The sequence below is a fragment of the Mytilus californianus genome, unplaced genomic scaffold (genome assembly GCF_021869535.1).
Source record: "Mytilus californianus isolate M0D057914Y unplaced genomic scaffold, xbMytCali1.0.p SCAF_41, whole genome shotgun sequence".
Classification (NCBI taxonomy): Eukaryota; Metazoa; Mollusca; class Bivalvia; order Mytilida; family Mytilidae; genus Mytilus; species Mytilus californianus.
This window is the reverse complement of record NW_026262692.1, coordinates 1,436,588-1,447,710: the sequence shown is the minus strand read 5'-3', so window position 1 is coordinate 1,447,710 and position 11,123 is coordinate 1,436,588. Positions and strand designations below refer to the sequence as shown.

The window sequence follows — 11,123 nt, the reverse complement described above, 5'->3', positions numbered from 1 at the left end:
TTTAATCTTTGCATATTATGTTTGAAAGCAGATCAAACTATTTTTAAAGCTACATACCTGCTCATGGAATACGACAGTCATTAAACAAACCGGAATAAGCATATGGTTATATAATTTAATAATAGGACTACCATATCAATTTGTCTGTTCATGTGCAGTACTGAACAAACAGTTTTAATAATTTCTGATAAATGGCCCTGTGTTAAAATAAATAGATGTGGTATGATTAACAATGAGACGAAAATTCACTAGTGACTTAATGACGAAAAAAAACCCACCATTGGTCCCCGTACGGTCTTTAACGTATATCGTAAGCTATAAAAAGTAAAATAACAAAAATAGCGAACTCCTAGGAAAATTCAAAACGGAAAGTCCCTTAACAAATGGCAGTTCAAAGGCTCCAACACATGGAATGGAAAACAACTGTCATATTCCTGACTTGAAACAAACTCCCCCTGTAAGACAAAATGTCCAACAATTTAAGAGAGAAAAACAACGCCCTGGTTAATGTAAATACAATCAACTAGCAACAAGTACAGTAGACAGCAACCAACGATAACCACGAAAAAAAAATCGTCTGACTTTAGACAGGCCCATAAGGAAACGGCATCATGTAAAACTATTCGTTTGATCTTCACCCGATGTATTTCAGCATCAAGTGTACATCATTACAGATGTACATGTCATTTTGAAGGGATTGTAAGATAGGAGAGGACTTTTAATACACAAATACACAATTTAATAGTTTTCCTTTAACGAGAGAACATTTTATTATCAGTACGTATGCTCCATTTCAAATAAACCATGACATTTATAAAATTGAGAATGGAAACGGGGAATGTGCCAAAAAGACAACTACCCGACCAAAGAGCCAAAAACAGTCCAAAGCCACCAATGGGTCTTTAAAACAGCAAAAAAAAAAAAAAAAATAAAGAAAAAAAAAAATCCCGCACCCGGAAGCGGGCTTCAGCTGGCCCCCAAACAATAATATATACTAGTTCAGTGAAAATGGACGTCACACTAAACTCCGAAACATATAAATGAGCTAAAATTCAAAAAAAAACATACGAGACTAACAAAGGCCAGAGGTTCTTAACTTGGGACAGGCGCAAAAATGCGGCGGGGTTAAACATGTTTTGTGAGACATATACCTCTAGCCAATATGGAATAAAAAAATGCATTTCATATGTATGTACAATGTATGATGAATGCATTCGCTGAATTTGCAATTATAATAAAATGTTGAATTGGATATTTTTGAATAAATTTTAAAAAAGGAAATGGAATATCTCAGTATGTTAAATAAGATATTCACAATTTTTAATCAACCTTAGGAACCTTAAAGTACTCAAATACATATATGTTTAGAACAAGGATAACTTATGTTTCATCGGCGTCCTGTCCATACCTTTGGTGTTTTGACGTTTACAAAAATTATTTCCAAATATCTGCAAATCATTAAGTTAAACGATAAAAACTTTTTATCCTAATATTAGTTTACAAATTTGCACAGGCAATAATATTCATATTGATATTAGATGGACGACAGCTAAAATTTCACCGGCGTCCGTCCTATGTTTTTGGGATTTTATGCGTTTTAGAGAATTTTAGACGGACATACGGATACAGTGCAAAATATATAACTACCTAATTATCGATTCAAGTTGGTATTCCTATTTTGTCGTGCTCAATCAAAGAGGATACCCATCGCAACTATTGATCTTATCAGGATCGCTTCACCTATGTTTTGTGTTATACATTTTGCAATTAGTCTGCTGTCTTCGTGTTATTACCCTGCAACCATGTTTGCCTTACAAAAAAGAACTGTAGATTCATTATTATTTGTTGGATACTAATTTTTGTTGATTCCGTGGTTACAGGTGAACCACGAATTTAAATGTTCAACGAAGTACAAATTTTCTATAGGCTTGTATGCAGACCTTGGTAAAACCACGAAATCAAATATCCACGAAAATACAGAGTTTCCTCAATCCACGAAAATAAATGAATCCACAGTATACTCGAAAGTTCATTATCAGTCATAAGGTTTTATATTCTGTGTGTACATTACCAGGTACCAAGAAAATCTAGGGCATCAATCTCAGGATAAAAAGACTTTGATAAACAGTCGCAAGATAAAACATCATACATTGTACTTCAGTTTTGAGATAATTGTGTCTTTGATTGGCAAAAACAAACATTTTCTTTTAAATCAAGTTTGTTATGTTCTCAAACAAGCACAAAAAAAAACATTGTTGTAAAAATTTAATTATGTAATAGTTATTGAACAACACGCCGTTACATATTATTTGTACTGCACAGCTAATGACCATATTTGACCCGAACGACCCAGTCGCTATATGTTCTCGAGGACAAATGGCGAAGATGTTTTTACATATTGAGGAGGACAAGACCTACACACTTCTGTCTTAACCAACCCCGCTCTTTGCTTAAGAAATACCAAAGTATTCTCGGCGTGGTGAATAAACTTATCGAAGTTAAAGCAATTTCAAATGGAATCCGTACACGTTACTAAACTATTGCTGGTACTAATTTAACCGCTGTTGAACCGCTGTTTAGACAAACAACTACTTTATTATGCTTGACAAGAAAGATATGTCATAAAAATGTAACACTATGATTCAGTTTTTAGACTGTCATGTTGCTTAGTTTCTTCTGTAACCTATTCTTACATCAGACTTGGACCTCTTTTTAACTAGGTTTCACTGTGCGTTTTGCTGTGTGTTTGTTTATTCTATATTGGCTTGAGGTATAGGGTGAATCTCAAAAACATCTTAAACCCTGGCGCATGTTTGCGCCAGTCCCAAGCCAGGAACTCCTAGCCTTTGTTAGTCTTGTTTGTTTTTTGAATTTTGGTTCATTTCTATGTTTCAGAGATAAGTGTGGCGTCCATTTTGCTGAACTAATATGCATTATTGTTAAGGGGCCAGCTGAAGCACGCCTCCGGATGCGGGATTTTCCCCGTTGCAATGAAGACCCATTAATGGCCTTAGACTGTTCTCTGCTCTTTGATCGGGTTGTTGTCTATTCAACACATTACCCGTTTCCATTTACTATTCTATCGTAGACGTCCTTCTTAAATAGTATAATTCAAACGGACTTGATTTATTTCTTAACATGTCGTGCTCACTACCTTGATTTAGCATACCGATGATCTCGACAACATATTTTTTTTATACGTAACACTCAGTAATTTTTCCTGGGTCATTTACCAATCCAGTGATGGAAAAAAATCTCTCACTTGTTAGTCTACTGTGATAACAGTAATATAAGTTCAATATTAACGAATCATTGTTTTTGTCATCAGAAAAGATTGTTTGAAATGTATGCGAAGAAAAAATAACAGTATTTATTGTGTTTTAAACTCAACAGCCATTCAACTCTTTTATATTTTTTGAAGATTTTCGTTTAGATAACAACATTTTACGACCGACGTTCTCCTAGGGTTACCATATGTTTATATAAAGGTAATACTATAATCTTTATATACTGCTCAGCAAATGTAGATCTGCATATCATCGTAAAATGGCTTAACTTAATGCTCATAAGCTTAGAACAAATCATTGAAGAAAATCAAAATGTGTTTCGTATACAGCGCTTCCATGTGATGTAAAGCCATAGACTCCTACGCGGTAACGTATCCATTAAAATATGCTTAACAACGTTACTTAAATTTCAAGAAGGACGAAACTGGTAGAAAAGAAATACACGTTTTTCGAATTATTTATTGGTGAATGGTAGTATATAACATGTGTGAAGGAACAAAAAATAACAATCTACTTAGGACAACTAATTATAATTTGTATTTTTGTTTTGATAATGCACATCCCTCTTGTTTGCCTAATTAGTAAGTGACGTAAATGTGTTCATATTTACTAATTTTGCTGTAAATTTCACAGTGTTGACAATTACAGTAAGAAGTGAAGCTAGCAAAGCCAAGCCGCCGCTTCCAGCTAATGTGATGATAAACGCAGTTACCCTGGCTATTAACATAACCCAGTCAAACCAATGTAGTCCACTATAGAGAGCCTTCAGAACATCTATCAAGACTCCTTCAGTAAAAAGATGATACACTATGTTGCATATTTCTCTGAACAATGCCTCACGATCGCCATTTTCGTTATACACGACAAGGTTATGAACCATCTCTACTATGACTTGGCTGGTTTCAACAAAAGTTTTTAAAACTTCAATGCTCGCCCTCATACTTTCGTGATCAGCAGGAATAGGAATTCCAACCGCTTGCAAGAACATCAACATTGCTTCAAAAACGATGTCTGCAATCTGCCAATTCGTTGCACGGACAATTAGCTTCCGGGAAGACAATGCAATGCGTTCTAAGAAGGGTTTTCCATCGCGTACGAATTCCACAGCCGTTTTATCGATATTGATATTCGTTTCGAAAACTTTAACACTTAAGGACGTTAAAAACATGTCTTGTCTAGATATTGAAAGATGAGATAAGGCCTCCATTGACACTATCTTTTTTTCCCTTATGTTCCTAACTATTTTGAAAGTTTCTTCAATGGTTTTTGTAACCTCATTAATCAGATTCTTTGTTTCATTTTGATTTCGTAATATTTTCTTCATATCATCGGGAATCCGTTTTTCTAGGTTGGCCATGGTTTCCGCCTCGAACTCTTTGATCGTTTTAGTTCTACTGGTATCCATACCTATAATGATTACGTATATTACAAAATAATAACAAGTACACAATTGCTATGTGAATTTGTAATATAAAAACAAGCTCATCTACTAAGATTCTCCGTTTAGTTTATAAATTGTTTGAGTAATCACAGATAATTGGATAAGATCTTTGGCTGACCTATAAGGCATTTGTTCAAATATAGAAATAGCTAATGTAGAATATTTTAAAAGAGAGCGTCAAGGATCTTTTATTTTTTTATGAGTGCGAAATATTTGGTTTTATATGGAACAAGGACAACAAAAGTTTAAAACAAAAATGCATATTATATTAATATAAATAGCATATCAGAAACCGCAGGAATAATCGAACAAAATGATGAGTTAATTATTCTGATAGGATTTACATGTTTATATAATGATTGATAAGTGACACGTTAGTTTTCTCGTTTGAATTGTTTTACATTTGTTATTTTGGGGTCTTTTATAGCTGGCAATGCGGTATGGGTTTTGCTCATTGTTGAAGGCCGTACGGTGACCTATAGTTAATTTCTGTGTTATTTGTGTTCTTGTGGAGAGTTGTCTCGTTGGTAATTATACCACATCTTGTTATTTTTATACATACGATAACAAATACTTCCATTTTGAAACCAATGCATCTAAAAACAATATTATGGTTTTAAACACTAATAATTTTTGCGTAAAAGAAAATCTGGTCTTCTAGTCTAAAGCGACACACAATTAATTATACAACATGAAATTTGGTAAATGTTATACATGTAATACGCAGACGATTTCAAACAATCTAAAATTTAACATGTTTAAGTACTTTATTAGTATATTATTGTTACCTGTTGAACAACCTTCCTCACGCTACGCTCGATATCAAAAGGTTTTTAAGAAAATGACAACGGCATTTCTAAAAATCAATAATACTGTATGTATGTAATTGAATCTACTTAAAATTGGGAATCTGTCGTCTTATATTAATTGTATGAGCTGCTAATGTACCGATAGTGTTTTATTCTCTATCCCGACATTTTTTCACTGAGTTCGGATTCGTTTGTCAGTTGTTCCATGCCCACTCTGTTCTGCTCATTTTGCAATAAATAGGATTCCCCTGTTTTCTATCTTGAGTATTTTGAAATTCTGTATTAATTACAGATTGGACATCGGTTACTTTTGTTTTCCCTTATTTTTAAAACATAGTGTCATGTTCTTCACCGGGGAACGGTTGTAGACAAGATGAACAAAAAATAATTTCGATACAAATAACTTCTTACCTTAATCAAGTTATTATGGTCGAATAACTAGTTACTTTTACGCCTAGATGTTTCAATCAAAACACATCAAGCAAGATCTATGATTGTTGCGATATGCATGCTGTATTTATACCTGTGCCTGATGTATTGGTAACGCCCATTCCATGAATAAGTTGTATTACACAAAACATTTTGTAGACTTTTACTTCATTTTAAATACTAAGATTTTATATTTGAATATGTCTTTTTACCTGTTCAAACAATTTGAACATAAATGAAAACAACGTTTTACTAAACATCAAGAGTACGTATTCCTATATACACATACGTTACACTTTGTATTTGTTATTGACTGTTTTATGCTGACTTGTTGTTATTCCTCAGTAGATAGAAATGCAACATGGAGAACGGTCTTATGCATCATTGTTAAATACAAATACATGACGTTGTATTTTAATCAGTATTTGTTTTGAATGAACATTGAACTATACTACATGATACTTAATCAGCAGACACAGTTTGCTGTGATTCATTTCATTTAAAAAAAGATAAAACGATTTCTATTTGAAAAAGACAAAATCTTTTTTTATTCTCTTTTTCCTACTTCATTTGAATGAGTAATGATAATATTAAAGAATAATGTTTGCATATTTGATAAGGACAAGCTTGCATATATTTGGGGCCCAAATTTACATAGTTTACATTAGATATTCGTGTAAAGCAACATCTGATGAAGTCAAATGTGAAATCCGATACAAATTCAAGTATATTTTTATTAAAAAGTTTTTATCTCACGCTGAATATGTTGTTCGGTTGATCGGAGCTACACTAACATGTCGTAATCTTATATGAATAACATATAGCTGAGAGGGTGATAGAGCAGATTGTTACCCCTCGAAAGGACGTTGTCAACCTTGGCTTCCCCTCAGTTTACTATGTTTTCTCGGGGTAACAATCTGCTCTATCACCCTCTCAGCTATATGTTATTCATATAATATCTGCTCTGTATTAGTGTAGATGTCCCGCCCTATTTAATAATTAGGCTTAGAATTTTAAACAATGGCATAACATTCTACACGCATATTACATATTTTTTCGTTATAACTTGAATTTAAAGTTTGTCACATCAGCCTGTCAATCGAAACAGAAATTAAAAAAAAACCATCTTTGTGTGAGTAAAACGGGCTAAAAATTATGTCTGTTAAGGTAGGAATAAAGGGAAACTACTTTTACAAAAATGATAATATAGCTTGTTGAAAGATTTTACTATTTATCATCCATTTGAAGATAAGGTTGTATTGAATGTTGTACTAAAATATCCTTTTTTTCCCGGTCCATTCGCATTAAATGGTTAATTCTCGGAGCAAGGTGCGTTTGCCTAGTGACTTTTAAAAGTTTTACGAAATTGTTGAATTTTTGCTGAATATTTATTCATTTTGTTGATATTGTTTGCTGAATATTTATTCATTTTGATGATATTTTTGGCTGAATTTACTAGTCAACCTGCATACAGATACAGAAATATTGCATGCGTTCTAATGACCTATATAGTATACATCCATCAAAAAATTGTTTTGGAACCAAAAACAGATAAAGACTGGGTTTATTGAGTTCTAATCTTTTTATCTAAAATTTGTATGATAGAGAATTTCCAGTAAACTCCCTCTGACTACCTCGACAACTATAGCTGGTATAAATTAAAAAATATTGACAGTTTTAGCTACCTGCGAAGAGTTCTGTAGTAGAGCTTCTCTAGAACAGTTTATAATACTCCTATGACAGATAATTATGACAGCTTTGAAAAAAGTCGAACATATCCAAACTGTAATTATTCAAGGTATTGCATTGACTTAATTACATGGTTTTGCTGCTCATTAAAATACATGTATTTACCCAGATTGTTTAATTATTTACTATTTTGTATTGATTTATATAAGGATATGGTTGTCCCCAATGCTATTGTGTGATATTTATGTTTTGGGTTCAATGTTGCAGTAAGAAGGAATACTTTCCTAATCTTTTTTTTTTTGTCAATAAAATTATATCGTCCTGTTTTTGTATTCAAAGTATGTGCAACAATGCAGGATTTACATATAAATGGCTATAAATATAATCTACTGAATTTTTTAAGTGAAATTGTAAAGTGTGAGTACTAAAATATATTTAGAAAATAGACATGTATTTAATAGATCAAAACAAGCATCAACTTCGTCTTTAAAAGAACGAATCATTCTCTGATCAATTGAAAAGAGTTTTATTGGGAAGTATTTGGAAGGGCGATAATATTTCCTCTAGAGTCTTAATTCCTTTGCCCCAAATCTCACCGCACAAAGAAATTTTGAACAATTGACTCAATACAAAATTCTTTTCAGCAGAAGAGCCACGCTCTCTTATTATTTTCTTTTCTTTTTATATTGATGTTACAGAATTCGCAAAATGTATCCACATAAAAAGCACAATAACACAAAGAATGTTGAGAATTTCAGTATAAAATTTTTGTATTTTGAACTATTTTCTTAAATCTGTTTCCATCTACAGATTTAAAAGCTTTGACTGGTACAGTTTTGTCAATCAATATCGACATCTTTCTCCTGATGCCAGTTTCTAAAATGTAAAAGCGAGGAAATAATGTATAACTGTTCAAAAAAATGAAAGGTGAACAACATATATAGACAATAATCAAAGTCAGAGATTTAAAGTCGGATATTAAACGACTTTACTTGTTAGGAACAGGAACGATTTCTAGTGTCCCTCAGATGAAATACATTTAAGGAATAATTGTCTTTACTTGATACAACTGTCATTATAAATAGTTCCAATAGTGCAGATCTGTTAGACAAACACCAAGTTAACAGGAATAATTTTTTTTTTTAAATTCACCAAATTAGTGCTCAGGAGGCATGTGGGATGAGAGACATTTGAAAATAATAAGTAAATATCTAAATGGTTATTACATGTACCATCATCATTTTACAAATTCTTCGAATTGTCTGCATGTTATAGAATTTGCCTAGTAAAACAAAAATATCAGTAAAGTAATGTAATATAATCCCCGACAGCCGACGCTGGAATGTGTTTAATAGGTTTAAGGTCACTCCCATCTAGATTTAAATGTTTCAACAAAAAAAAGGCGAAGGATACCAAAGGGACATTCAAACTCATAAGTCAAAAATAAACTGACAACGCCATGGCTAAAAAAGAAAAAGACAAACAGACAAACAACAGAACGCAAAACAACATAGAAAACCAAAGACTGAGCAACACGAACCCCACCAAAACTGGGGGCGATTTCAGGTGCTCCAGAAGGGCAAGCAGATCCTGCTCTACATATGGCACCCGTCGTGTTGCTTATGTAAGTACAAACCCGGTGATATGTCTAATTTGGTAGGTCACATTCGTGGTAAAGGGATCTAGATTGTAGTTACGACAATTGGAACATATCCGTCGTCATCTGTGAAACATATATTGAATAACGGTCAACCAAGTCGTGATGGCGTCCGTTAAATTTACGAAGGAATGATTTCAACTTCACCACTTGTAACTCTTGGTTTAACAGCTTCTTTTAAGCAGCAACTCTCTATCAAGGAAATCATGATAGGAAACACAAGCCCTGGAATATCGTACCAACTGGGAGATATATACTCCGTATGCAGGCGCTGCTGGAATGTTGCTACGTAGAAAAGGAAAGTTCACAATTGGGAAGCTGAAATCATCTTTTTTGTCGTGAAGTTTTGTTTTCAACCGACCTTCATTGTCAATTTCTATATGTGAGTCTAGATATTAGGAAGATTTAACTGAATCTGTTGTATCATTTATCTCAAGTTCGATGGGATAGATGCGTTCAACATAATCGAATTATTTAGTGAGAAAACATTTTCTATATAACTGAGAAGTAAAGTTAAAGGATACTGCTAATTTCTTTTTTTACTACCTAAGAAGTTCCGGTATGAAGTCAGCCTCATATGAATATAGGAACAAGTCGGCAAAAAGTGGTACACAGTTGGTTCCCATGGGAAAGTCGATTGTTTGTTGAAAAACACGTCCTCCGAACGTAACTAATATGTTGTCAATCAAGAAATCAAGCAATTTGATAATGTCAGTTTCAGATACATTTTCGTTTGAATCAGAAGTACGACTTATCCCTCCCCAAGACAAGAAACTTGTACTTACCATGGCCATTCTTTTTTATGAAACAAAGCATGACTTACTCTTTCAATTTGTCTTTTAGTTTGGAATGGAGAATACTTGTGTAAAGTGTAGAAAAGTCAACTGTTTTAATACTATTGCAAGATGAAAGAGTCTAAGATTGTATGTACTCTAAAAGATATTTGGATTTTTTTTGCATCCACATTTGATTCACACCACCTCTAGAAAAGGTAGTTTCACTATAACTTTGAAGCCCTGATTTGATTGCTGATAAAAATGATGTTTATAATTTAGGAAGAGGTTTCGTGAAGCACTTGGAAGACCCAGCAATAAAACGTTGTTTGTAATGACACTTATGTAGTTTAGGTATCCTATACAGTGATACAGTTCTTTATCTTTGGTTGAAATTCCAAAAGGAACATAGAACAGACCTATGATTATCCAGGGATTAAACCTTGGGAAGTGTCGTGGAGGAATATGTCGAGCTTCCAAGTGAATTGTCAATACCTACTTCATTTATCAAGCAGTATATGTAATGTAATTTGCACACAAAAACGATGTTGTTTGGGGCTTGATCTGCGGGGACATCAACATATCTGTCATGGAAGTAGGACAGGTGTTTTGCAACGTTTGGGTCTTTAAAGATTGATGTAGCATATGTGTTCATAGAACCTTTCAGTTTATTTTAATTCTGATTTGTATTAACGACCTCACAGCCTTAATCCATTCGGAAAGAGTATCTACATCTTCTTTCTCGCGTTTAACCATTGCCTGGCATAAACCTCGACTGAATCCATCAGTTTTTTGAAGTTGTGTTTCCAACTGATGGATTTAGGCTTACAATATTTAGGGCCTTTGGATAACACATTTAGCAGAGAAGTGTTATTGACAATGTCTAGGTCACTAGTAATAACGTGGCCAGCAGGATTATATTTGAAGGGGAAACTAGCACAGGTGCAATCAGGATGTTTAGACTTGAAGTTGTCAATACTAGTATTGAGATCCTTATTTTAGTTGCAATTAGTTTGGTATAAGAAATGATAGGTACAG

At 33.4% G+C, this 11,123-nt stretch overlaps 1 long non-coding RNA gene across 1 annotated transcript; it reads right to left on the bottom strand.

The window, feature by feature from the left end:
• Positions 1-3,728: 3,728 nt before the first annotated feature.
• Positions 3,729-6,010, bottom strand: LOC127699817 (uncharacterized). The gene is made up of 2 exons (XR_007981222.1): positions 5,949-6,010; positions 3,729-4,694 (listed from the first exon to the last, which is right to left on the bottom strand). It is a non-coding gene; the product is annotated as an uncharacterized LOC127699817 (long non-coding RNA).
• Between the last annotated feature and the right edge of the window lie 5,113 nt (positions 6,011-11,123).